This window comes from Dipodomys merriami, unplaced genomic scaffold (genome assembly GCF_024711535.1).
Source record: "Dipodomys merriami isolate MVZ:Mamm:240054 unplaced genomic scaffold, mDipMer1.0.p SCAF_3, whole genome shotgun sequence".
NCBI classification, from domain to species: Eukaryota; Metazoa; Chordata; class Mammalia; order Rodentia; family Heteromyidae; genus Dipodomys; species Dipodomys merriami.
In genome coordinates this window covers 85,917,846-85,944,283 of record NW_027204492.1, presented here as the reverse complement: position 1 = coordinate 85,944,283, position 26,438 = coordinate 85,917,846, and the positions used below count along the sequence as shown (strand labels likewise).

At 43.4% G+C, this 26,438-nt stretch overlaps 1 pseudogene; it reads left to right on the top strand.

Moving 5' to 3' along the window:
• The first annotated feature begins 966 nt into the window (after window positions 1-966).
• On the top strand, window positions 967-26,118 carry LOC138839889 (lysine-rich coiled-coil protein 1-like; annotated as a pseudogene).
• Window positions 26,119-26,438: the final 320 nt, after the last annotated feature.

The window sequence follows — 26,438 nt, the reverse complement described above, 5'->3', positions numbered from 1 at the left end:
AGATATGTTTAAAGATGTCTATTATGGTTTACACTTGGAATTCCAGTTTTTGGAAGACTGAGGGAAGATCACGAGTTTGAAGCCAATTAGGGCTACATAGGAAAACTCTGCTTCAAATGCAAAAACAAAGGAATCTGGGACCATAGTGGTAACCAGAATAGTTCTAAGAATCTCTTCATTCTGCAAGGTCCTAAGTTTATCCCCAGCACTAAAAAATAAAAATAAAGGGCTGGGGGGGTGGGAAGGTGGCTCAGTGGTAGAGCACTTGCCTTGCATGCTTGAGGCCCTGGGTTCGATTCCTCAGCACCACATAAGAAAAAAGAAAAAAAGCCAGAAGTGGTGCTGTGGCTCAAGTGGTAGAGCGCTAGCCTTGAGCTGAAGAGCTGAGGGACAGCACCCAGGCCCAGAGTCCAGGCCCCATGACCGGACTCAAAAATAAATAATTAATTAATTAAGGGCTGGGAAGGTAGCCCAGTGCTAGAGTGTTTGCCTTGAATGCATGAGGCCCTGGGTTCAATTCCTCAGCCTCACATAAGCAGAAAAGGCCAGAGTGGCGCTGTGGCTCAAGTGGTAGAGTGCTAGCCTTGAACTGAAGAGCTCAGGGACAGCACCCAGACCCAGATTTCAGGCCGCATGACTGACAAATAAATAAATAAAATCTTATGTTAATGTACAGACAGCAACCAGAGTGCAAAATCAAAACCCAAGGACAACATTTACAAGGAAACTAGCAGCAACAATATCCTCAATGTAGTTTGTTATTTTGTACTGGATGTTGAACTCAAGACCTGGGTGCTACCCCCTATCTTTTTCTTTCTTGTTTTTGCCAGTCCTGGGGCTTGAACTCAGGGCCTGGGCACTGTCCCTGAGCTTCTTTTGTGCAAGGCTAGCACTCTTCCACTTAAGTCACAGTGCCACTTCCAGCCTTTACTGTTTATGTGGTACTGAGGAGTCAAACCCTGGGTCATGTATGCCAGGTAAGCACTCTACCATTAAACCATATTCCCAGTCCCTCTTTTTCTTGCAAGGCTGGTGCTCTACCCACTTGGGTCACAGCTTCACTTACAGCTTCTTGATCATTAGTTGAAAATAAGAGTCTCGTGAACTTTCCTGCCAGGGCTGGCTTTGAACCACAGTCCTCAGATCTCAGCCTCCTGAGTAGCTAGGATTACAGGTATGAGCCACAGGCATTTGACCTTACTGGTTATTGTTGAGAGAGGGTTTCACTTATACCTTGGTACACACCTGAGCCACAATTTGTCTACCTTAGATTTCCCTGGGATGACAGGTGTGCAACATCTGTCCTGCTTCCTTCCATGGAGAAAAATCTCAGACTTTTCTCCCCTAGCTGGCCTGGAATCATGATTCTCCCAATCTCAGCTTCCCACATAGCTTGGGATGACACATACATACTATTATATCCAGCTATGGATTAAGAAGGGGTCTCATGATCTTTCTGCCCAGGCTGGCCCCAAACCATTATCTTACAGGTGTGTGAGACTCTAGTACCTGTCTTTAAAATTATTTATAATTATCAAATAAAAATTGTATATATTTATAGACTCGTAGAGGTGGGGAGGATAAAACAAAAGTATTTTTCCTACTCTAACACAACGTATATGATATTGTTGAAAATATTCTCCATTAAACATGAGCTGGGATTTTTGACACCATCTATCTGCAGATACCATCAGATTCATAGTTCAGATTTAAAGTTTGAGGGCTCAATCCCATAAGGCTGCCCCATTTCATATACTAGTCATGTGTTCCCAGTTGTGCTCTATACTTCTAACTGTCTATAAATTGGGATTCCTGTGGCCTCCTCTTTGGGTTCAATTGTTTTGCTAGAGTGGCTCATAGAACTCAAGGAAATTCTATTTAGGTTATCCTATTTATTAGAAAGGATGTAACAAAGGATACAAATGAACAGCTGGAGAGAAGAGATGTAGATGGACAGGTGTGAGGGACAAGTGCAGGGCTTCCATGATCTCTCCTGGGAAAACACCCTCTAGGGGCCTCAAGAATCTCATGTAGGACTGGGAAAGTGGCTTAGTGGTAGAGTGCTTGCCTAGCATGCATGAAGCCCTGGGTTTGATTCCTCAGTACCACATAAACAGAAAAGGCTGGAAGTGGCACTGTGGTTCAAGTGCTAGAGTGCTAGCCTTGAGTAAAAAGAAGCTCAGGGACTATGCCCAGGCCCTGAGTTCAAGCCCCAGGACTGACCAAAAAAAGAATGTTTCAGATTTTGTCTACATGGGCTGACTGCAAATTGCAATTCTTAGATACAAGTTTCTTTTATGCTAATGAAATGACCAGTGGCTGTTGAAACCCTCCATAGCTTTAGGTTGCAGCTAGTCACCAGAAAGACTAAAGCAAGATGAAAGGGCTGAGGTCATCAGCCTACCCTTCAGTTTCTAAGATGGAGAGGGTGGCTTAAAGTTGGTCATCAATGGCCGATGATTTCTAGAAGCATTGTCTTGACCTTAAGCTTCCATATGAAACTAGAGAGGCTGGCTCATGCCTGTAAATCTAGCTACTTGGGAGGCTAAGATGTAAGGATCAAAGCTAGCCTGGACAGAAAAATCCATGAGACTCTCTTCAACTTACTAGCAAAAAGCTGGAAATGGGATTATGGCTCAAGTGGGAGAGTGCCAGCTTTGAGTGAAAAAGTCAAGACAAGCTGGGCGTTGGTGGCTCACACCTGTAATCCTAGTTACTGAAGAGGCTGAGATCTGAGGATTGTGGTTCAAACCCAGCCCGGGCAGGAAAGTCCATGAGACTCTCATCTCCATTAGACCACTAGAAAACCAGAAGTGGCACTGTAGCTCGAGCAGTAGAGCACTCGCCTTGAGGTGAAGAATGCAGGGACAGCGCCCAAGCCCAGAGTTCAAGCCCCAAGACCAACAAAAAAAAAAAAAAGAAAAGTCAAGGCAGAGTACAAGGCTCTGCATTCAAGCCCCAGTACTCTAGTAATGGCACACAAAAGCAAAGAAAAAGAGAAATTAAAAGGACTAGGTGTAGACTTGAGATTCTTAGGTGCTAAAGGATAGCACCTAAGCCCTGAGTTCAAGTCCCAATAAAGGCAAACAAAAGTGTCTCAAGGATTTTTCTTTTTTTGGGGGGGGGGGGGTCTGGTCGTGGGGCCTGAACTCTGGGCCTGGGCACTGTCCTTTAGCTCTTCAGCTCAAGACTAGTGCTCTACCACTGGAGCCACAGCACCACTTCCGGCTTTTTTTCTTTATTGCTTATGTGGTGCTGAGGAATTGAACCCAGGGCCTCATGCATGCAAGGCAAGCACTCTACCACTGAACCACCTTCCCAGCCCCGTCTCAAGGATTTTTCTAACCTTGAATCCTGATCCTCAGATCTCAACCTCCTGAGTAGCTAGGATTAGAAGCATGAGTCACCAACACCAGACTTTTCCAGTTTCTAGTAACTATTCCATATTTCCTACTGAGCACTCACCAGCAATATCTTTTTCTAAGGTAAACAGAGGAAGTTTATTTGAAAGTGAAAGGAAAGCTGGGAAAGAAAGGAGCTCTCCATTCCAAGTGGAGCATCCAAGAGGAGTCCAATGGAGAACTTTTGCAAGGAGTATGGTTTTCATAGTATGGGGCTCTTTCCGTATCTTCTCCCCTGGGTTTTGTGCTGATCACTCTTATTGGTCATATTTACATCAACTTTCTGCTTATGATCATGACATATGACATTCTAATATGACAAACTTTCTCTCCGACATTTTTCACTTATCTCTCCTCACCAACCAGTGCCTTCAATACCCATATTTCCACCAACAGAATGTTCTAGGCAATCAAACAGGAACCCCATCTTCCTTAGCATGCTTCTAGCCTCCAACTATTATCTCTTCAGCCTGTTTCAAAACCATTTCTGCACTTTGAGGTATATGTTCCGGTAACATCTCACTTCTAGTACCGAACTCTGCATTAGTTTCCTATTGCTACTGTGACGTACCACATTGGTGGCTTAAAATAACAGAAGTGTATTTTTTACACTAGGAATAGATGAATAAATCCAATATCAATATCAATGATCTAAGATCAAGGTGTTGGAAGGGCCGTGCTCCTTCCAGAAGCTTTAAAGGAGAACCCATTCCTTGATGCTTCAGTTTCTGATGGGTGATGGCTTGCCTTGGCTTGTGACACATCATTTGAATCTGCCTCACTCTTCACATTTGTGCCATTTCCTATTTCCAGGAGGGCCCTATGTGCTGTCTCTCTATCTCAAAATCTTTATTATCATTGAAAAGTCCCCTTTTGGCCATATGGCAACATTGGGTTAGGGCACAGATTTTTGGGGGGGGGTAGGAGAAGGGGTGGCTTTCAGTTTACCTAAAAAAAAGGAGAGAATGGGGCTGGGAAGGTGGTTCAGTGGTAGAGTGCTTGCCTCGCATGCATAAGGCCCTGGGTTCGATTCCTCAGCACCACATAAGCAGAAAATAAAGCCAGAAGTGGCGCTGTGGCTCAAGTGGTAGAGTGCTAGCCTTGAGCTGAAGAGTGAGGGACAGCGCCCAGGCCCAGAGTTCAGGTACCATGACTAGCAAAAAAAAAAAAAAGGAGGGAATGTTCATATCAAAGTGAGGGAACATGGCCAAGAAAACGCAGAAATAAACTTCCTTAATTTTAGCACTATGCAAATATAACAGAAGAGGGAGCTCTGACATTTGAGAAGTTACCCTGAACTACCTACCTCCCTCGAAAAGTTTAGAAATCTAATTTGATATAAAGAAGAGCAATAAAAAAATGTACAGAAGGCAAATCCTATACACTATTGCTCTAAGAATGGAAGAATATGGGGTAGAACACCATTGTTAGAGATAATAAAAGTATGCCAGAAGGACATGTTCACAGAACAAATAAAAACTAGAGCCAGCTTATTTGAGCAGCTGAAAGACATTATGACAATGGCAATAAGGGGCTGGGAAGGTGGCTCAGTGGTAGAATGCTTCTTGCCTCATATTCATGAGGCTCTGGGTTCAATTAGCACCACATAAACAGAAAAAGCCGGAATTGGTGCTGTGGCTCAAGTGGTAGAGCACTAACCTTGAGCTGAACAGTTAAGGGACAGTGCCTGGGCCCAGAGTTCAAGTGCCACAGCCAACAAAAGAAACAAACAAACAAAAAAGAAAAGAAAATGAACCAGGCACTGGTGGCTCACACCTGTAATCCTAGCTACTCAGGAAGCTGAGATCTGAGGATCATGGTTCAAAGCCAGCCCAGGCAGGAAAGGCTGAGACTCTTATCTCCAGTTAACCACCATAAAACTGGAAGTAGCACTATGGCTCAAGTGGTAGAGCTGTAGCCTTGAGCTGAAGAGCTCAGGGACAGCACCCTGGCCCAGAGTTCAAGCCCCACGACCCACAAGAAAAGAAAAAGAAAGGAAGAAAGAAAGAAAGAAAGAAAGAAAGAAAGAAAGAAAGAAAGAAAGAAAGAAAGAAAGGAAAGAAAGAAAGAAAGAAAGAAAGAAAGAAAGGAAAGAAAGAAAGAAAGAAAGAAAGAAAGAAAGAAAGAAAGAAAGAAAGAAAGAAAGAAAGGAAAGAAAGAAAGAAAGAAAGAAGGAAAGAAAGGAAAGAAAGAAAAAGAAAGAAAGGAAGGAAGGAAAAGAAAATGACATAAGACAATGAAAGAATAACAGAGAAACTGCTGGAAAAACTCAGAAATGATGATAGATAACAAGAAATAGCAGTAAGAGAAAACCATTATTTTTTGTCAGTCCTGGGGCCTGAACTCTGGGCCTGGCCGCTGTCCCTCAGCTCTTCAGCTCAAGGCTAGCACTCTATCACTTGAGCCACAGTGACTTCTGGCTTTTTCCGTTTATGTGGTGCCAAGGAATGAAACCCAAGGCCATATGCATGCAAAGCAAGCACTCTACCACTGAGCCATCTTCCCAGCCCCAAGAGAAAACCATTTTAAAATAGAAGAGTAATTTTCAAGAAACACAACAGAGCACCACTGTCAGAGGTTCATTCCTGTAATCCCAGCTACTTAGGTGAGACTGGGAGGATCATGATTCAAGGCCAACCTGGGCAAAAAGTTAGTGAGGCCCTAATCTCAATCAATAAGCTGAGCATAGTGGTATAAGTCTGTGATCCCAGCTATGTGGGAGGCCATAGGTAGGAGGTCAAGGTCAAGGAGAGATCTCTAGGATCCCAGGAGACCAAGGGAGCTGGAGACTATAGTGGTAGGTGCCAGAGAAGAAAGCTACATGGGAAGGGAAAAAGCTCAGAGCTATGCAATATTCAGCTTGAGCCTTTAGCTGAGTCCTAGCTCAGCTCATGCAAGTAAGGACACAAAGCTACACAAAGAACCACCAGAGTGAACTGAATAATCCTTAGAGTTTAGAAGGTTGAAAATAGTTTCTGTTTCTAACAGCTAGAATGCAAAGCCTCATAACTGACAAGGAATTGAAATGAGTACTTAAAAGGTTATTTACCTGAACAGGACGGCTAAACTTAGTTCCAGACTAAAAGCTACTCTGGCTCTGCCTAATTAGATTTAAAAGCAATATCTGAAAGGATCAAACTGCTTTCAGATAAATTAACTTTGTCTCGGAATACAACAGAACATTTATAGCAGCACATAAACATCCAGCCCCAAGTAGGGTAAAATTCACAATGGCTCACATCCAATTGAAAATAAGCATATATAGGGCTGGAGATGTAACTCAGTGGTAGAGTGCTTGCCAAGTATGCACAAGGCTTTGAGTTCTCTAGAGTATCCAAAGTTTAAAAAAAAAAAAAAAAAAAAAAAAAAACTTAGGAGACACCAGACATGGTAGCTAAGCCTACAATCCCAACTACTTAGTTATTTTTGTGGGTTTTTTTTTTTTTTTGCCAGTCCTGGGGCTTGAACTCAGGGCCTAAACACTGCCCCTGAGTTTCTTTTGCTCAAGGCTAGTACTCTACCAATTGAGCTACAGCACAACTTCTGGCTTTTTCTGTGTATGTGGTACTGAGAAATCGAACCCAGGGCTTTGTGCATGATAGGCAAGCACTCTACCACTAAGTCATATTCCAAGCCCCCAACTACTTAGGAGGTAGTGATTGGTGTATTAAGGTTAGAGGCCAGCCTAGGCAAAAAGAAGTTTCTGAGACTCCATCTCAGCCAGTGCATCGGTGCGATGGCTCCCAGTTTTAATGGAAGCACAATGGCTGGGTACAATGTGAGTCTGTGAGACTCTTATTACCAACTAACCACCAAAAAAGCAATAAGTGGAGTTGTGGCTCATGTAGTAGAGCACTATCCTAGAGAAAAAAGTGTCAGCATCCAGGCCCTGAATTCAAATCTAGGACCAGAAAACACATACAAATAAAGGCGACTGGCAGTGTGGCTCAGGTGATAGACCCTTGCAAGTATGAGACCCTAAGTTCAATACCTAGTACTGCCAAAAATAAATAACCAGAAGAGGTCTATGTGAAGTTATGAAGGTACCAAGGGAAGTAGCTATGTAGCCTCTGTTGGTGGTAGAGACCAGAGTTATGCAGCTGCCAGCCAAGGAATGCCATGAATTGCTGACCTGAAGAGAGAGCAAAAGCCTGCTGACACTTTGACTTTGGACTTCAGCCTCCAGAATGATGAGAAGACAGTCTTGTTGTTTGAAGCCACTCAGTTGGTGTACTGTGTAACAGCAGCCCCCAGTAACTAATATAACTAATATACTAGGATCCCTTCCCATTCATGGGTCAGCTGGCAGTGGTAAAGGTAGACCCACCTCCCAAAACTGTTAGAAATGGGGTGCTGGTGGCTCACGTATGTAAACCTAGCTACTCAGAAAGCTGAGATCGTGGGATCACAGTTCAAAGCCAACCTGGACAGGAAACTCTGTGAGACTATTATCTTCAATTAAACAGTGTAAGTCAGAAGTGGAGCTGTGGCTCAAGTGGTAGAGCACTAGCCTTGAGCACAAAAACTCAGAGACAGTGCCTAGGCCATGAATTCAATCCCTATGACCAAAAAAAAAAAGAAAAAAAAAAGAACCCTGGCTAGATAAACGTATTGATATCTTTTGGCCTTTTTCAGCCACCCTTTTAGAAACAGTCTTGAACATTGATACTCCGAGCCTTTCTGAGTAATGTCAATGGCTGCTGAATCCCTGGAACAAATTATGCCTTTGCCTTACCCCCTAGAACTAGTGATGTGACCTTATTTGGAAAAAGTCTTTACAAATTTAATTGAGTTAAAGATATTGAGCTGAGATCATTCTGGATTACCCAGGGAGCCTAAATCCAAGACAATGTTTTCATAAAGGAAAATGAGGAAGCCATGTAAAAACAGAGGTAGAGCCTAAAGTGATATAAACCACAAGCCAAGGAATGCCTGGTAACATCAGGAGATGAAAAACAGAAGGGACAGAGTCCCCATTACTGCCCTCAGCAAGAGGGTGGTTCTGCCAATCCATTAGTTCTGAATTTCTGCCCTCTGATAGATCTCTGCTGTTTTAATTTACTATGTTTGTGGTCACTTGTCATAACAGCCACAGAAGGCCTTTTGAGTGCAACTGTGAGAGAACAATGAATCATATCTGTTTCTAAACCCATCCCAGGGATCTGTACACATTCAGTACTCACCAAAATTCTCAGACCTGAGCCAAAAGGAACATCCTAACTTCTGGGAATCTTTCCTTAAGACATAACTAAGAAAACATGTAAGGACTGAATGTTAAAAATATTAGTAATGGGCTGGGAAGTTGGCTCAGTGATAGAGTGCTTGCTTCACATGCATGAGGCCCTGGGTTCAATTCCTCGGCTCCACATAAGCAGAAAAAAGCCAGAAGTAGCACTGTGGCTCAAGTGGTAGGGCACTAGCCTTCAGCTGAAGAGCTGAGGAACAGCGCCCAGGCCCAGAGTTCAGCCCCCACAACTGACCAAAAAAATAAAATAAATATTAGTAATATGCCAAGCGCCAGTGGCTCACTCCTATAATACTACCTAATAAAGAGGCTGAGTTCTGAAGATTGAAGTTCCAGGCCACCTGAGGCAGGAAAATTCATGAGACTCATCTCTACTTGATCAGCACAAAGCCCAATATGCAAGTATGGTTCAATAGGTAGAGTGCCAGCCTTGTGTGAAAATGTCTGGTGAGAGTGCAAAGCCCTGAGTAGTACAAGTCCAAATACTGGCACCAAACAAACAAAAAAGGCTCGAATGGAACTTTTGTAGAGATGAAAAAACAGATTAGATATTGCAAATGAAAAGATTAGTGAACTTGGAAACATATGTGTTGTTGATATCTCTGGGAAGAAGTTTAAAATATGTGAAAGCTCACATGGTGGCTCATGCCTATGATCCTAGTTACTTAGGAGGCTGAGAAAAGGAGGATCATGGTTTGAGGTAAACCTGGCACAGTTCTCAAACCTCTATCTCAACTAATTAAAAAGTTGGTCACAGTGGTTTATGTTACTTAGGAGGCTGAGATAGGGAGGATCGTGGTTTGAGGTAAACCTGGGCACAGTTCTCAAACCCCTATCTCAACTAATTAAAAAGTTGATCACAGTGGTTCATGCTTGTCCGTTATCTCAGCTAATAAGGAAGTATAAATAGGACAATCATGGTCCACGCCAACCAGACCCCAATAACAAGGCCCTATTTGAGAAATAACAAAAGTAAGTATGTGGTGCAAACTATAGAGAGCTTGCCTAGCAAGTACAAGGCTTTGAATTCATACCCCTTTATCATACAAGAAAATGCATTAGAGTATACTTTGTATCTGAGAATATCCACCAAGTGCAACCACAAGAATTTTGTATATACACTTCTCTAATTTGAGGAGGGGAAGGGAAAAACAAAATGTTTAAACAGGGATGCAGGTTGACCCATTGCAACAATGGGATGCACAAGACACTGTGTTGAAAACAAACTTTACGTTTAGATGGGGGAGAGGTGGGTAGTGTAGTTGTGGAGGTGGGAGAGAAGGGATGGTAGGGGAAAAGCAAAGGAGGAGGCAACAATGCTTGATAGGAAATGTACACATTATTTTGCTCGTGTAACTGTAACCCCTCTGTACAGTATTTTTACAATAAAAACGTATTTAAAACAAAACAAAAAAAAAGAATTTATATTCTCATCAATTTTAAGGTGTGGGTGCCAATGTGGTAGCTTAACACCCTGGCACTCTGATTTACTTTTTTTTTTTTTTTTTTTTTTGGTCGGTCGCGGGGCTTGAACTCTGGGCTTGGGTTCCGTCCTTGTGCTATTCAGTTCAAGGCAAGCACTCTACCGCTTGAGCCACAGCACCACTTCTGGTTTTCTAGTGGTTTATTGGAGATAAGAGACTCACAGACTTTCCTGCCATGGCTGGCTTTGAACTGTGATTCTCAGATCTCAGCCTCCTGAGTAGCTAGGATTACAGGCATGAGCCACCAGCACATGGCTGGTTTACTTTTTTACTTAAGACTGTTCCTCTGCCACTTGAGCCACATCTCCACTTTTGGCTTTTTGCTGGTTAATTGGAGATAAGAGGCTCTTGAATTCATCTGCCAAGTCTGGCTTTGAACTGAGATTCTCAGATCTTAACCTCCTGAGCAGCTGGGATTATAGGCATGAACCACTGGGGCCCAGCTTTCTCACCAGTTATTAGAAAAAAAAAATAGAGCATCATCAGATTTGATAGTAATCCTAGAATAAATAGTAGCTAGAAAAAAGTGGAGTAATAGGATATTCCAGGAAATAAAATTGAGCCAAAGAATTTATATCAGATGAAACTGCCTTTCATATTTAAAGGACTGGAACAACTGTTCTCAACATGTAAAAACTCAAAGACTGTTGTCCTTATAAACACCCCTTGAGGAATCTATTAAAGAAAAAAATTCAGTTAATAAATATAACTGGAGGGCTGGAAAGGTGGCTCAGTGGTAGAGTGCTTGCCTTGCATGCCTAAGGCCCTGGGTTCGATTCCTCAGCACCACATAAGCACAAAGAAAAAAAGCCGAAAGTGGCGCTGTGGCTCAAGTGGTAGAGTGCTAGCCTTGAGCTGAAGAACTGAGGGACAGCGCCCAGGCCAAGTTCAGGCCCCACAACTGGACCAATATATATATACATACACACACACACACACACACACACACACACACACACACACACACACACACACACACACACACACACACACACACACACACACACACACACACACACACACACACACACACACACACACACACACACACACACACATATATATAACTGGAGAGTTAATGACATCAGGACTTGGTGGTGGGCACTGAGCTACAATAATACCTGTTCAAAGAGAGACCTGGCCGGGCGCTGATGGCTCACACCTGTAATCTTAGTTACTCAGGAGGCTGAGATCTGAGGATCCTGGTTCAAAGCCAGCCTGGACAGGAAAGAGCGTGAGATTCTTTTTTTGGGGGGGGGGGGTGCGGTCGTGGGGCCTGAACTCTGGGCCTGGGCACTGTCCCTCAGCTCTTGAGCTCAAGGCTAGCGCTCTACCATTTGAGCCACAGTGCCACTTTCACCCTTTTCTGTTTATGTGATACTGAGGAATAGAACCCAGGGCCTCATGCATGTAAGGCAAGCACTCTACCACTGAGCCACCTTCCCAGCCCTAGCTTATTCTCTTTAACTCTAGAGCTTTACCATTTGAACCACACCTCTACTTCTGGCTTTTTGCTGGTTAATTGAAGAGAAAAGTCTCTTGGATTTGACTGCCCCAACTGGCTTTAAACCTTAATCCTCAGATTTCAGCCACCTGATTAGCTAGGATTACAGACTTGAACCACTGGCAGTAAGTGAGGTGTAGATTATTGATTTGTACTAGGCAGAGGCTGTTTAGCAACTAACTGTCAAACCTTGGACATCTAGTAGGCTTCTATTGGCAAAATGAAAACACCATGTAGCTTCATTTTGTTGGGACAGGAAGGGATTCTCTGTGTGACTGACAGGATAAGGAAGTTGCAGAGGGATTCCTCCAGAGTTGGCCTGTGCCTTCGTTTTTGCTAATACTGTTATGTACCTTTTAGCTACCATAAGTCTTAGCTGTGAATATAAATATGTCCTAAGGAAGATTGATGGCATGGTGACATTGACCATGAAATAATATACTCATATCCCAACTTATAGAATTGTAACCCATTTATACTACTTAATTAAAAATAAATAAATAAAGCTGGGTGCTGGTGACTCATACCTGTAATCCTAGCTGCTCAGGAGACTGAGATCTGAGGATCATAGTTCAAAGCCAGTCCAGGCAGGAAAGTCCAGGAGACTCTAATCGCTAATAAACTACTTTTAAAGGACAAAAGTGGTGCTGTGGCTCAAGTGGTAAAGTGTTAGCCTTCAGCAAAACAACTGAAGGACAGCACCCAGACCCTGAATTCAAGCCCCAGCACTAGCACAAAAAATGGGCATAAAACCAGCCATAGTGGGGTAGTACATGTTGATAATCTATGAGGCAATAGAGTGTGAAACAGGAAGATCATGAGTTCCAGATCAGCCCACATTTGTGTGTGTGTGTGTGTGTGTTTAAGTACCAATCCTGTAGCTTGAACTCAAGGCCTGGGCACTAGCTCAGTCAGTGCTTTTTGTGCTCAAGGCTAGTACTCTACCACTCCAGAGTCTGGAGATAAGGGTCTAACAAACTTCCCTGCCCTGGTTGACTTCAAATTTCATTCCTCAGATCTCAGCCTCTGTAGTAGCTAGGATTACAGGTGTGAGCCACTGGCACCTGGCAAGATACACTTAAAAAATTTGTTGTGGGGCTGGGAAGGTGGCTTAGTGGTAGAGTGCTCACCTTGCATGCATGAGGCCCTGGGTTCGATTCCTCAGCACCACATAAACAGAAAAACCCAAAAGTGGCACTGTGGCTCAAATGGTAGAGTGCTAGCCTTGAGCTGAAGAGCTGAGGGACAGCGCCCAGGCCCAGAGTTCATACCCAAGACTGGCAAAAAATAAATTGTATGATATAATATGCATCATTTCATCAATATAAGATGGATCATTCTTTCAGGAAAAGCTATAAAGAAAAAACAGCTACATCAGTAAGTCAGAAAGTACCCTTGCTTTTTACTATTCATGGGAGAATTGCAATATGAATTCTTTGAGATTAGAAAACACACCAAGTCTCTTTGACTAATGATTTTTTTTTGTCTCTGGAAGCATCTAGAAAAAGGATGGCAAGATGAGACAATCTCCAGGTCAAAATAATACTTTTGGAATCTTCACCAATAGTTTTAAGTACCTGGTGCTTGGGCTTCTAACCTGGTGGTGCATCTATTTTGAGTGGATCTGTTTGGACCTTCAAAATGACAAGAAAAGACTTTTTGGGGCTGGAAAGGTGGCTTAGTGATAGAGTGCTTGCCTAGTAGCATGCATGAAACCCTGGGTTTGATTCCTCAGTACCACATACACAGAAAGCCGGAGGTGGCACTGTGGCTCAAGTGGTAGAGTATTAGCCTTGAGCAAAAGAAGCTCAAGAACAGGGCCCAGGCCTTGAGTTCAAGCCCCAGGACTGGCAAAAGGAAAGAAAAGACTTTTAGAAAAGCCTAGTTTAAACTGGGTGCTAATGGCTCACTCCTGTAATCTTAGCTACTAAGGAGCTGATATCTGAGGATCAAGGTTTGAAGGCTTCTTGGGCTGGAAAGTCTGTGAGACTCTTATTTCCAATTAACCAGCAAAAAGCTGGAAGTAGAGATATGGCTCAGTGGTAGAATGGTAGCCTTGAATGAAAAAGCTAAAGGCCAGTGCCCTGGCCCTGAGTTCAAGCCCTAGTACCAGCATACACATCAGTGGCACGTGCGCGCACACACACAAACACACACACACAGAGAAAAGCCTAGTTTATCTCTTGGATTTGGAACATAGCTGTCTGGCGCTTTTTTTTTCTCTGCTTTCCTGCTAAATGGGGGGGGGGGGAAGCCACTAGCGGGCTGGGAAGGTGGCTCAGCGCTTGCCTTGCATGATGAGGCCCTGGGTTTGATTCCTCAGCACCACATAAGCAAAAAAGAAAAAAGCTGGAAGTGGGGCTGTGGCTCAAGTGGTAGAGCGCTAGCCTTGAGCTGAAGAGCTGAGGGACAGCACGCAGGCCCAGAGTTCAGGCCCCACGACCGGACCCCCTCCCCCCAAAAAAGCCACTAGCTTTAAAAAAAATTGCAGCCCTGCAGCTGCAACCTGAGCTGCCTGGTTTCCTGCCTGATTTCCTGCCAGCTGTAGACTGGGAAGTGAAAGGTCATCTCAAAGAACAGCACTCAGCCTTAGACAGACTCTATGGGGCCATAAACGACGAAATATGGATGCTGACAGGACTGTCTGGGTCACAGATGCCAACTGGAAAGGAAGGGCGTGTTCCCCAGAGACCATCTGAAAATTGCGCAGTTCAGTGACTATATTCCTGCTACAGAGATGAATTGCATTCCAAATCTGTGATACCCTGGGAAAGCTGCGGGTTGAGAAAGGGGCCACGACACAAGGAGGGTGCCCACTTCTGTATACTCCCCACATATCTGACTCAGGGCTTCCCTGTTGGAGATGTCCTTTAGCTAACAGGTTTACTGATTGATTCTTTGCAGTTTGTACTAAGGGCTGTTAGTCTGATTACCCTCTCATCTCCCTCCTTATGCATAAATCTTTTTTATTGGAGGGGGGTCCGGTCGTGGGGCCTGAACTCTGGGCCTGGGCGCTGTCCCTCAGCTCTTCAGCTCAAGGCTAACGCTCTACCACTTGAGCCACAGTGCCACTTCCGCCTTTTTTGTTTTTGCTTATGTGGTGCTGAGGAATCAAACCCAGGGCCTCATGCATGCAAGGCAAGCGCTCGCTCTACCACTGAGCCACCTTCCCAGCCCCCTTATGCATAAATCTTACTAAGGCAAATTGATCATGCCCAACAAAGGGCTAAATGTGAGTGTGCACGCGCATAGTTCTGGGGCTTAAAGTCAAGTTCTGGGTGCCATCCCTGAGCATTTTGCTCCAGGCTAGTGCTTTATCAGCTAAGCCACTGCTCCACTTCCTATTTTTGGGGGAGGTTTGTTGGAGATAAGAGTCTAATGGGCATTCCTGTCTTGGCTAGTTTCAAACTTCAGTTCTTAGATCTTAGGCTCCCAAGTAGCTAGGATTACATGCATGAGCCACCGGCACGCTACTGCATGTTTTGAATGTTTTGGGTTTTTTCCTCCTAGGCTGTTTACTGGATAAATGATCAAGACCAAAGGAATGGGTAGTCATGTAAACTTATTTTGAAAAAATTCAGAAGTTTGAGATTCTTATTGACCAGTTACTGAATATGATGTATTAAGTTGCATAAGAATTCTTGCCTTCTTGCCTGTAACCCTTCTAGGTCAAGGTGGATACAAGTAAAATAATTGGGAAACATGAGGTTGTGATGACCTATATGAGACATGCTGCTTTTGCAATAATGGAGAAAAAAGGAAAACCCGGGGAGGTGCCTAGAATGGAATGGTTAGTGATGAGCTATTCTTTCAGAACTTCTTCTGGAAGCCCTTCCTTCTTCTGGTAGAAGAATAACCCAGGCTTCATTTCCAATCTGCTGTGAGTACTTTGCCTCTCATCACTCCTGCCAATGCAAACTATGACACACACTGCTCTAGTTGGCACACAGACATCACCCAATGCCACTCACAGCCATGGAAGGGATGAACTGAGGTCATGGAAAAGCCACCTGATGGAACTTGATCATCTTCAGGTCTTTCTGGGACCAAGCACTGAATTGAAATATTTGGATTGGACTGAATGGAAGGCTCTGTTAGGTCTTCCTATTAATCCATAATTTTGTACTAGAGGTACTCTGACAACTGTAAATGCATTTCCAGGGGTGTCATGGGAACACTCTGAGATTGTGCTTGCATGCTCTTCTGTCTCTACTGGTCCTGCCCCAGCCCTGAAAACCATTCAGGTCATCTTCACCTAACTGGCTAAGGTTTACTGAGCCTCTATTAAATGCTGCTGGCCAGGCATAAAAGGGATTAGTAAATTAGGTGCAGTGGCTCACACTTGCAATCCTAGCTACTTAGGAGGCTGAGAACTGAGGAATGAGGTTAAAAACCAGCCTAATCTCCAGTTAACCAGGAAAAAGCTGAAAGTAGATGTGTAGCTCAAGTGGTATGTTGCCAGTCTTTTTTTTTTTCCAATCATAGGACTTGAACTCAGGGTCTGGGCACTGTTCCTGAGCTTCTTTTCTGCTCAAGGCAAGCATTCTACTGCTTGAGTACAGCACCACTTCTGGCTTTTTCTGTTTGTGTGGTGCTCAGGAATCAAACCAAGAGCTTCATGCATGCTAGGCAAGCACTCTACACTAAGCCACATTCCCTGCCAAGGTCACCAGTATTGAGCCCATAAACCCAAGTGTAAGAAGCCCCCTACCTGGCTTTCTCTGATAGACTTCTGTGGTTAGTGGGATTTGCTTAAACTGGATAAATCCAGGAGTCTATGAAGTAATAACCAAGATCAATACTACATGTTAATTGAATGTTGCTGCTAGCATTTTTTCTCAGGATCTGAGGATGATGGTTACAGATGCTTTGAGGAGCTGAGCCTGGTGGCTACTCGGAGGGAAAAGCAGGAAGATTGTGGCGGAAAGCTGGCCTGGGCAAAATCTTCAGACCCTAGAGGTATGGCTGAAGTGGTAAAATGCTTGTCTAGCTTAATGTCCAAGGCCCTGAGTTCATTCCCCAATATTGGAGGTGGGGGGAGAAAGAGAGGGAGACAGAGACAGAGAGATAAAGATGCTGTGGCTTCTGGACATAGTGATGTGTGGTCCTATTGTCACAGTTACTCAGGAGACTGAGCAAGGCAGGAGGATCTCTTGAGCCAAAGGGTTTGGAGTTTGGGACTAGCCTGGCCACCATAGCCAGAAACCATCCCCCAAAAGATACCTTAGCCAAAGGGTGGACACAGTGCTCTCAAGATTGCTGTCTTTTGAAAGCTTGCTGGTAGTTGGGAGCATCCTTTAACTGATAAGGGTAGTTCAGTATGTTAAGCTTTCTGTTAACAGTGGTTTATGCTGACCATCAGCTTGGAATTATGATAAGCACTAAGCAGAGTCAGCCTTGAGGATTATCCTCACATTCTCTTGGCTTTTTCTGCTCAAGGCTTTTGCTCTACTACTTGAGCCAAACCTCTATTTCTAAGAAGTCAGTGTTTCTTGAAATAACAGCTAATTCCAGATCTGCATTTGGATATATACAAGCTGATCCTGGAATCTTGTTATAATACCAGATAAAGAGGGAAGTGGTGAAGCCTGATAAGATATTGCTAAAAGGACATGGAAGCCCATTCCTGGAGTCCCTTCACTGGCTGCTGGAAGAAAATTTAGATTTCAAGAAGGTAATCAGAGTTGAGTGTTGGTAGTTTACAACTATAATCCTAGGCTGGGCACTGGTGGCTCATGCCTGTAATCCTAGCTACTTAGGAGGCTGAATCTGAGGGTTGCTGTTCAAAGCCAGCCCCAGCAGGAAAGTCCTTGAGACTCTTATCTCCAATAAAACCACTAGAAAACCAGAAGTAGCACTATGGTTCAAGTGGTAGAGCCCTTACCATGAGCTAAAGAGCTGAGGGAAAGTGCCCAGGCTCAGAATTCAAGCCCCACGACTGACAAAGAAAAACAAAAACAAACAAACAAAAATAACCTTGGCTGGGAAGGTGGCTCAGTAGTAGAGTGCTTGCCTTGCATGCATGAGTCCCTGGGTTTGATTACTCAGTACCACATAAGTAGAAAAAGCCAGAAGTGGTGCTGTGGCTCAAGTGGTAGAGCACTAGCCTTGAGCTGAAGAGCTGAGGGACAGTGCCCAGGCCCAGAGTTTAGGCCCCACAACTGACAAAAAATAATAAGCTTTTTTGTGTGTGTCAGTACTGGGGCTTGAACTCAGGGTCTTGAACTCTTGCTTGGCTTTTTGCTTAAGGCTAGCACTCTACCCCTGGAGCCATAGCTCTATTTCTGGCTTTCTGATGGTTAACTGCAAATGAGTCTCATGGGCTGGCTTCAAACCATAATCCTCAGATCTCAGTTTTATTTCTTTCTTCTTCTTCTTCTCTTTCTCTCTCTCTCTCTCTCTCTCTCTCTCTCTCTCTCTCTCTCTCTCTCTCTCTCTCTCTCTCTCTCTCTCTCTCTCTCTCTCTCTCTCTCTCTCTCTTTCTCTCTTTCTTTTTTTTTTTTTTTGGTCAGTCATGGGGCTTGAACTCTGGGCCTGAGCACTGTCCCTCAGCTCTTCAGCTCAAGGCTAGCCCTCTACCACTTAAATCACAGCACCACTTCTGGTTTTCTGGTGGTTTATTGGAGACAAGAGTTACACAGCTTTTTCTGCCCGGGCTGGCTTTGAACCACAATCCTCAGGTCTCAGCCTCCTGAGTAGCTAGGATTAGAGGTGTGAGCCACTGGCTCCTGGCTAGGTCTCAGTTTTCTTGAGTAGCTAGGATTACAAGTATGTGCCATTGGCACCTAGATGCCAGATATGTGTAATAAAGACATTAAAGCCCTGAGCTATTATTATTTTTCCCTTATGGTAGAAAATAATTAAATGCCCAGTCATCATATATATATATATTGAAATTTTATGCATATGTTGCAAGAACCATTGCTCATTATGTTTTCCTCCTTTAAGATTCTGTTCTAATATTACAGAACTGAATAGTTGCCTCAAGTTTGGAACATTGGGAATAAATTCTTTCTTTCTTTTTTTTTTTTTTTTTTTTTTGGTCGGTCCTGGGGCTTGAACTCTAGGCTTGGGCACTGTCCCTGTGCTCTTCAGCTCAAGGAGAGCGCTCTACTGATTGAGCCACAGCGCCACTTCCGGTTTTCTACTGGTTTATTGGAGATAAGAGTCTCACAGACTTTTCTGCCTGGGCTGGGTTTGAACCATGATCCTCAGATCTCAGACTCCTGAGTAGCTAGGATTACAGGTGTGAGCCACCAACGCCCAGCTAAATTGTTTCTTTGTGTGTGTGTGTGTGTGTGTGTGTGTGTGTGTGTGTGTGTGTGTGTGTGTGTGTGTGTGTGTGTGTGTGTGTGTGTGTGTGTGTGTGTGTGTGTGTGTGTGTGTGTGTGTGTGTGTGTGTGTGTGTGTGGTTTGTTTTTTTGGTGCCAGTCCTGGGGTTTGAACTCAGGGCCTGAGTACTGTCCCTGAGCTTTTCTACTCAAGGCTAGTGTTCTACTACTTTGATACACAGCATCATTTCCATCTTTTGGGGAGGCAGGGGTCAGTTATGGGGCTTAAACTCAGGTCCTGAACGCTGTCTCTGAGCTCTTTTGCTCAAGGCTAGCACTCTACCTCTTTGATCCACAACTCCACTTCCACTTTTCTGGTAGTAAATTGGAGTTAAGAGTTTCATGGACTTTCCTGCCTAGGCTGCCTATGAGCTATCATCCTCAGATCTCAACGTCCTGAGTAGCTAGGATAACAGGTGTGAGCTACCAGTGCCTGGATCCTTTTTAATATTTAATTGGAGATAAGAATCTCAAGGACTATCCTTGCCCAGGATGACTTTGAACCTAGATCCTCAGATCTCAGACTCCTGAGTAGCTAGGATTCCAAGTGTGTACCACCAGTACCCTGCTTGGGAATAACCTCTTCCTCCTCTCCTCCTTTTCCTCTTCCTCCTCCTCCTCCTTTGCATTGACAAAAAAAAAGAATTTTTAGGGGCTGGGAAGGTGGCTCAGTGGTAGAGCGCTTGCCTTGCATGCATGAGGCCCTGGGTTCAATTCCTCAGCACCACATAAGCAGAAAAAGCCAGATGTGGCTCTGTGGCTCAGGTGGTAGAGCGCTAGCCTTGAGCTGAAGAGCTGAGGGACAGTGCCCAGGCCCAGAGTTCAGGCCCCACAACCGACAAAAAAAAAAAAAAAAGGATTTTTACACTTAATCTTTAAAAGATAAGTTAAAAGGATATAGCTTCATTATATTCTCCTGCCTGAAAAGGAACTGAGGAATGGGATCATTGCTCAAGTAGTAGAGTGCTTGCTTAGCATGTGTCAAGCCTTGGGTTCAACATCCCATTTGGCAAGAAAAAAAAAAGGAGATCTGGAAGTGAAAATGTCACTAATTTTACTCAGAATTTCAGGACATTTCCAGAATTTCACCATGACTGAGATCAACAGTTGATTCTTACTGAATTGTTATATAGTCCATTGTTATAGTACAATAACACACACACAGTTAAATTAAAAATGTTTTTGTGCTGGTTCTGGAGCTTGAACTCAGGGCCTGGGAACTTTCCTTGAACATTTTTGCTCAAGGCTAGCACTCTACCACTTGAGCCACAGCCCCATTTGTGGATTTTTTGGTGCTTAATTGGAAATAAAAGTCTCATGGACTTTCTTCTTGGGTTGGCTTCAAACCGTGATTCTCAGACCTGTCTCCTAAGCAGCTAGAATTATAGGCATGAGCCACTGGTTCCTGGCTGCCAGTTAAAAATTTTAAGCATTAAAAATATTTTGAGGAAGTGGTGCTGTGGCTCAAGTGGTAGAGGGCTAGCCTTGCGCTGAATAGCTGAGGAACAATGTTCAGGCCCAGAGTTCAAGTCCCACGATCGACAAAAAAAAAAAAAAAAAGATTTTCACACTTAATCTTTAAAAAATAAGTTAAAAGGATATAGCTTCATTATATTCTCCTGCTGAAAAGGAACTGGGGAATGGGATCATTGCTGAAGTAGTAGAGTGCTTGCTTAGCATGTGTCAAGCCTTGGGTTCAACATCCCATTCGACAAGAAAAAAAAAAAAAAAAAGAGAACTGGAAGTGAAAATGTCACTAATTTTATACTCAGAATTTCAGGACATTTCCAGAATTTCACCATGACTGAGATCAACAGTTGATTCTTACTGAATTGTTATATAGTCCATTGTTCTAGTACAATAACACACACACAGTTAAATTAAAAATGTTTTTGTGCTGGTTCTGGGGCTTGAACTCAAGGCCTGGGAACTTTCCTTGAACATTTTTGCTCAAGCTAGCACTCTACCACTTGAGCCACAGCCCCATTTGTGAATTTTTTGGTGCTTAATTGGAAATAAAAGTCTCATGGACTTTCTGCTTAGGTTGGCTTCAAACCGTGATTCTCAGATCTGTCTCCTAAGTAGCTAGAATTATAGGCATGAGCCACTGGTTCCTGGCTGCCAGTTAAAAATTTTAAACATTAAAAATATTTTGAGGAAGTGGTGCTGTAGCTCAAGTGGTAGAGCGATAGCCTTGAGCTGAAGAGCTGAGGGACAACGTTCAGGCCCAGAGTTCAAGCCCCACAACTGACAAAAAAAAATCTTGAAAATTTGAAGCCGGGCACAAGTGGCTCACACCTGTAATCCTAGCTACTCAGGAGGGTGAGATCTGAGGATCTCAGTTCAAAGCCGGCCCAGGCAGGAAAGTCCATGAGACTCTTATCTCCAATAAACAACTAGAAAACAAGTGGTAGAGTGTTCACCTTGAGCTGAAGAGCACAGAGATAACCCCCCAAGCCCAGAGTTCAAGTCCCATAACCGACCAAAAAAAAACTTGACTGCCAGGCATCAGTGGCTTACACCTGTAATCCTAGATGCTCAGCAGGCTGAGATCTGAAGATCGCTGTTCAAAGCCAGCCCAGGCACGAAAGTCCATGAGACTCATCTCCAATTAACCACCAGAAAAATGGAAGTGGTGCTGTGGCTCAAGTGGTAGAGCACTCACCTTAAGCTGAAGAGCTGAGGGACAATGCCCAGGCCCAGAGATCAAGCCCCACAACCAACAAAAAAAAATTTTTTTTTACTGCATTCTCCTCCTTTCTTTTTTTCTTTTTTCTTTTTTTTGTCGGTCGTGGGGCTTGAACTCTGGCTTGGGTGCTGTCTTTGTGCAATTCAGCTCAAGGTGAGCGCTCTACCACCTGAGCCACAGCACAGTACCACTTCCAGTTTTCTAGCAGCTTATTGGAGATAAGAGTCTCACGAACGTTCCTGCCCGGTCTGGCTTTGAACCGCAATCCTCAGATCTCAGCCTCCTGAGAAGCTAGGATTACATGCGTGAGCCACCAGTGCCCAGCTCATTCTCCTCCTTTCATTGTCTTCCTCTCTCCCCTTGGCCTCACCCCTCCTCTGGAAAAGTAAGGGAAAATATGCATCAAGGGGGTGAGAATGTTGAAATACATTGTATCATTGATCAAAATGCATTGTATTCATAAACTGCTTTGTTTAGTGGTACCTCCCTTGTATATCTGCCTAAAGATAATTAAAAAATTACAAAGAATGGGAAAATGAAATAAAAATTAAGTGTGTGTATAGCAAAGGAAGGGGTGACATTGTCAAGAAAGAATTTTGCTCAGGAAAAAAGCTCAGGGACAGTGCCTGGGCCCTGAGTTCCAGCCCTTCAACCGACAAAAAGAAAACTTAAGGGTCAATGCCCAGGCTTTGAATTTAAGCCCAGACACCAAAACAAAAGATAAATACTAAAGCTATCAGTACAACTATGTTTATCATATCACAACATTATTCACCATAGCTAAGATATGGAACCAACCCAGATGCCCCTCAGTAGATGAATGGATCGAGAAAATGTGATTTTATATATATATATATATATATATATATATATATATATATACATATATAGTGTGTATATACATATATATAATGTGCTATATATATATATACATATATATAATGGAATTCTATGCCTCCATCAGAAAAAATGACACCGCCCCATTTGTTAGGAAATGGAAAGACTTGGAAAAAATTTTATTAAGTGAAGTAAGCCAGGCCCAAAGGAACATAGGTCCCATGTTTTCCCTTATTTGCAATAACTAGTATATATCTAGGTTAATCTTACCAGACAAGCAGAAAATCAAAAGCTATGTGCATAAGACCATATAAGATGATGCTAAGCCAAATGAACCCCAAGATAGGGACACAAAAGGTTTTTTTTCTTTGTTGCTGTTGTTTTTAATGTACTATGTGATTGTTTTGTTTCTTTTGTGTGTACTTACCCCTATGGTATAACCCCTGTTGTCACTGTATTTGATTCTGGTACCCTGCATCTTGTATATACATTTTCCTAATGGGAAGGGGAAAGAAAATAACAAAATGCTGAAACAAGGATACAGGTTGACCCATTGTAACAATGAGACATACAAGACACTATGTTGAAAACGAACTTTACAACTTGGAGGGGGAGGGAGGAGGTGGGGAGGAAAGGGATAGTAGGGGAAAAGCAAAGGAGGGGTAACAATGCTCAATAGGAAATGTACTCATTATCTTACTCATGTAACTGTAATCCCTCTGTACAGTATCTTTACAATAAAAAATATTTAAAAAGTGAATTAACATAAAGATTTTTTTTTGTCGGTCATGGGGCTTAAACTCTGGCCTGGGCACTGTCCCTCTGCTCTTCAGCTCAAGGCTAGCATTCTACCACTTGAGCCCTCGTACCACTTCCATTTCTGAGCAGTTTATTGGAAATAAGAGTCTCACGGACTTTCCTGCCCTGCCTGGGCTGGCTTTGAACCGCAGTCCTCAGATCTCAGCCTCCTGAGTAGCTAGGATTACAGACGTGAGCCACGGATGCCTGGCTAACATCAAAATATTTTAATTGTGATTAAATACATACAACATATGTTGTTCTAGCAGTATTTAGATTCAAACTCAAAGCCTCACAATTACTAGTCAATAGTGGGTGCAGTTCTACCCAAAGAACCATGGTCCCAGGCCACCATCTTAACCATTTTAAGTGTGTAGTTAGAAAAAGAGCAGGGGTCTCCTCCCCTCCTTCCACCATGCCTGCTCTGCAGCAAGGGAGACAGCAGCATAGATAGTCTCTTCCTCTCCACCACTTCTACCACAGACTTCCCTGGCCTAAGGAAGTTGGGGTGGAAGGGCCACCTCCTCCTGGGTGTGTAAATTCCCACTCTTGCCTCAGCCAGGATGCCATATTGAATAAAGAAAGACTGAGCTTTGTATTGAAGGCATCTGTGGAATAATGCTACAGTTTGAATAATAAAGATATCACATTATGAGTTGAGGATTGGGCAAAAATAGATGTAGGGCTGGGGATGTGGCTTAGTGGTAGAGTGCTTGTCTAGCATGCATGAAGCCCTGGGTTTGATTTTTCAATACCACATAAACAGAAAAAGCTGGAAGTGACACTGTGGCTAAGTGGTAGAGGGCTAGCCTTGAACAAAAGAAGCTCAGGGACAGCACCCAGGCCCTGAGTTCAAGCCCCAGGACCGCAAAAAAAAAAAGTTAGATGTCATAGTCTCAGTATCATAATGCACAGGCTCACTATTTCCACAGATTTCATGTAGAAAAACCAAAGCAATTAATGAGTGAACAGGAACAGATTTCTCAACCAAGTTCATGGACTGATAAGGAGAATTTCTTTTTGTCAACCTAATGAAGCATTCAATAAAGTCTTCTGACTTTTTTTAAAAAAAATTCTTACTCTTTTAATTTCATATCTTTCTTTTTTCCTTTTTTCTTTCTTTCTTTTGCCACTCCTGGGGCTTGAACTTGGCCTGGGCACTGTCCCTGAGCTTCTTTTGATCAAGGCTAGCACTCTACCATTTGAGCCACAGTGCCACTTCCTGCTTTTTCTATTTATGTGGTAATAAGGAATCAAACCCAGAGTTTCATGCATGCTAGGCAAGCACTCTACCATTAAGCCACATTCCTAACCCTTCTTCTGACCCTTTTCAAGATAAACTGGAAGATTATATTAAAGTACAGAAAGCCAAAGTCCTAGAGCCAAAGACATGTTTCAGAAAGATGAGAGAAGACTATTTGGAAACCTGTGGTTATGGAGAAGAGGTCAATTCCAGGTACAGGTATAGAATGTTTGATCCAAGATTTCTATCTGAAACTATGCAGTCCTATCCAAGATCATGTAATGTTTCCCAAAAAGAGTGGAAAACCAGTTACCTCAGTGATTACCAGCTCATGACAGCAGTATGAGACTAGATTCTCTGAACTACTGTCAATTCACCAGGGACTGTTTCTCAGAAAACCAGTACCCCAGGAACTTAAAATGTAATTATAGGGACTGGGAATGTGGCTCTGTGGTAGAGTGCTTTCCATGTAAGAAGCCCTGGGTTCAATTCCTCAGTACCACATAAACACAAAAAAACGGAAGTGGCACTGTGGCTCAAGTGGTAGAGTGTTAGCATTGAGCAAAAGAAGCTTAGGGACAGAGCCCAGGCCCAATTCAAGACCCAGGACTGGCAAAAAAAGAATATAATTATGGTTTATACAATAGAGAATCATGAGTTCCCAAATACCTCTCCTTAGGACACAGTACTAGTGCCCCTCAATCCAATCATAAGCAGATGCATCACAACAGCAAAAGGCACCCAGAGGAAGGCAGAGAAAAACCAGAGGACAAGAGGCCTAAGCATAAGTAGAAAAAAAGTTTTGTGGAAATGGATTTAGACAAACACAAGAGCATCCAAAAAGAAAGAAAAGAAAAGCAGAGGGCTGGGATGTAGCTCAGTGGCAAAGTGCTTGCCTAGCAAGTGCAATGTCCTGGGTTCAATCCCCAGTATCAAAAAAGAAAAGACAAAAAAGTACAGTTTAAAAAAAAAAAGAAGAGGCTGGGGAGTTGGCTCAGTGGTAGAGTGCTTGTCTCGCATGCATGAGGCCCTGGGCTCAATTCCTCAGCAACACATAAACAGAAAAAGCCGGAAGTGGTGCTGTGGCTCAAGTGGTAGAGCGCTAGCCTAGAGCTGAAGAGCTGAGGGACAGCACCCAGGCCCAGAGTTCAGGCCCCATGACTGACCAAAAAAGAAAAAAAAAGAAAAAAAAGAAAAGCAGAAACAGAAACTGAACAGGTCAATACAGAAAAGAATAAGAATCGAAAAGGAGAAATAGAGCCAAAATGTAGCCTCTAAGAAAGAGGACCGTGGCTGGGAATGTGGCTCAGTGATAGAGTGCTTGCCTAGCATGCATGAAACCCTGGGTTTGATTCCTCAGCACCACATAAACAGAAAAGGCTGGAAGTGGCACTGTGGTTCAAGTGCTAGAGTGCTAGCTTTGAATATATAGAGGCTCAAGGACAGAGCCCAGGCCCTTAACTCAAGCCCCAGGACTGGCAAAAAAACAAAAACAAAAAGAAAAAACAGAAAGAGGATATTAAGCATAGAAAAGAGAAAAAGAAGGCAAAGAAAAGAAGGAGGAGGGGGCTGAGAATGTGGCTTAGTTGTAGAGTGCTCGCCTCGCATGCATGAAGCCCTGGGTTTGATTCCTCAGTGTCACAGAAAAAGCTGGAAGTGGCACTGTGAGTCAAGTGGTAGAGTGCTAGCCTTGAGCAAAAGTTCAGGGACAGTGCCCTGAGTTTAAGCCCCAGGACTAGCAAAAAATAAAAAAATAAAGGAATGAGGAGGAAATGCCAAGCAGGAAGAAAACCTATGCATTCCATCTCCAACATTTTAGCCAGCAGAAAGGTAGGCTAGAGATGTGGCCCAAGTGATAGAGGGCCAGCTGAGCAAGCAAACCAAGCAAGTATAAGGCCTTGACTTC